We start from the raw sequence: 2,669 nt of genomic DNA, 5'->3' as shown, positions 1-2,669 counted from the left end.
TAGACAATACCAAGGTCTGGTATCAGCAGGGGAAGTGGGCAGGCCCATTTAGGCCACAGCTGCAGTAGGCTCAGAGTGCCTAATAACTGAAATGAAATTTCAGCTAACAGTGAAAACAGTGCCTAACAGTGAGATGAATCCTGGGAACCAATTCTTTAGGGGACCCTATTGGAGTGGGGGTACCAGGGACACTTCTTGAATGAAAGATTAATACTTTTATACCCTCGATCCTGTGATATGTAGGGTCTTGGTTTCTGAGATGCCCTGTGATATCTTTTTTCTTGTCCTTATACTAAGTGCTTGGCTTCTTTTTTGTGGTAATGATCCCTTCAGCAACCACATCTCTCCTTTGGCCCCAACTAGGTCTATATTTAAGTTTTTCAAATATTTCTACTATGCTTTTTGCTCCCAATACTCACCATCAACCTAGCTGAAGGCAGTCAGAAGGACCCATTCCATACGGTGACTATTGGGCTGCTTCCAAATTTATCTGCCAAATCAGGTAGTCCACCACTCTTAGTCTCAGTCTCCTACAGTCTCAGGATATGAGCAAAATATAGACAAAATTTTTGCCAGGGTGCAACACACATGACCTCTATTCCAACTGCCAATGTCATCCATATTCCCATTTTAAACCTCCTCAGGCTGGCTTTTACTGACTGCAGTCCTATCAGCACTTTGTTACAAGAATTAACCATCAAATTCTGCTTATATCATTCTAGGGCTTTTCTAGCCTTTCAAACCTTTCCAACATTTTCCACAAACTAGTTACAAAAGTTTCTTGCCACATAGGGAGCAGTCACAGGAATAATCTCCCTTTGTAGATACCAATTTTCTCTATTAGTTAGCTTTTCTGTTGCTGGAGGCAATGTCCAATACCCATAATTTAAAAAAGGAAGGGTTTAATTTGGCTCATGATTTCTGGGGATTCAGTCCTGACTGGCTAGCTCCAAGGCAGGAACATCATGGTGGGAGGCCCTGTGGAACAAAGCTACTAGTTTCACAGTGGCCAGGAAGCAGAGAAGGAGAATAAGTGCTGGAGAGGCAGGGACTGACAAAGGACCAGATACACTCCTCTATGACCCACCTAGACTCACCCAGAAGTGTACTCCAATCATCCATTGGTGGCTCCTAAGCCAATTAAGCTTGCATAGTCAAACTTAACTGTTATGCTTATCAAACTCCACTTGGTGATACATCCTTGTCAAAATTTTGTTGAATTAGTTCTTTAAAAGGGAATAATCTAAACTGCTTATTTGAAGTTGATCCAAAGATTGTGGGTTATTGTTAAGTTGAACCACTTATTTGACTATCTCAAGAGTTATGCTAACAGAAATGGGAGCCTTATTCAAAACAGACTGAGATAAATACCCAAGGGATTACAGATTATAAATTCGTGGTTTCAAATAGTCATAGTTCATGGGCTCTGACTGCTTGCTGTCTCTTTATACTTCCATATTGAGTACAGTGCTGTTAGTTGCTTTGATCGGTTTCTTCCATGCTTCATTAGAATGTAGCTATGTGCACCCCTTTGCACATCCTAGATGACCACTCTGTTCTAGTTGCTTTGTCTGGGGACTGAGGTATTAAAAGTCCTGCCTCTCCACAAGGGTGGCCAGCCCTCTAGTGGTGGGTCTGCTCAGGTGTGGAGGTTTCACTGTTTTTCCCTGTAGGTGCTCAGAATCTTTCAGATTTCTTAGTTGTAGGCCCACAAACAGACCCCAGCTGAATTAAACTCATTCAACAAAATGACACTGGGTTGTTCACAGAGTCACTAGCTGAGCTGTAGAACCAGATGTGGAGCTAATGTGGGAGAACACAGTGCCCTGTCACGACAAAGATGCCTTTCCCATTGCCCTTGCCAGATGCTGTACTCTACCACCAACATGTGAGAATTGTCTGCTTCAGGTATTTAATGGCAGCAACATTGCGGCCATTGCTGTCCAGGAAAAATAGTCTGCCAGCATGTCTAGAGAGGGTCTCTGAGCTTCTGACTGGTGGATGTTGGATTCTGAGCCCTTCCCCAAGGGTCTGCAAAAGATATTGCAGGGTAAAAAATCTGGCATTTCAGCTTTTAGAGTGGGAAGTGTGCTCCACCTCCAGTAAAGATTCATAGCAAAGTCAACTCCTACATAGGCAAGAGATTCAAATGGCAGACAGCCAGAAAAATAATGACAATCGTCTGGAGGATAGATTGAATGGTACCAAGCCCCTGCTCCTGGAAAAAGGATGTAAAATTTGCTGCTCAGAGATTACTAAAAACTAAACCAAACCAAAATAAAAATTGACACTATTAATGCTAACAAAAACCAAAAATGAACACTACAATTACTAACTCTTTGTTAATAATAATAAAGTGGTGCTTTATTCTGTATTATCCTTTGTTGTTTACTTTTGAACATTCTCAATACTGTGATAATTATCTCAAGTGTAATTATTTAAAATTTGAAGACTAGGAATTTCAGCTTCATCCAAATATCTTCTTCAAGGGAGTTTCATTCTGGCACCCCCTCTCTTGGAGCCTGCATTACTGAGATGGCAGTAGATTGGAATGGCTTATTTTACATTCATGAGGATTTCTTTGTTGTTCTAGAGACATTCAACTTGGAAGGTTTCAGCTCTTAAAAATCTGTGAGGCTAATTTATCCAATGTCTCCTTAGCTTTAAAA

Source organism: Octodon degus, unplaced genomic scaffold (assembly GCF_000260255.1).
Source record: "Octodon degus isolate 3935 unplaced genomic scaffold, OctDeg1.0 scaffold00016, whole genome shotgun sequence".
In the NCBI taxonomy this organism is placed as follows: Eukaryota; Metazoa; Chordata; class Mammalia; order Rodentia; family Octodontidae; genus Octodon; species Octodon degus.
This window is presented reverse-complemented; position numbering follows the sequence as displayed.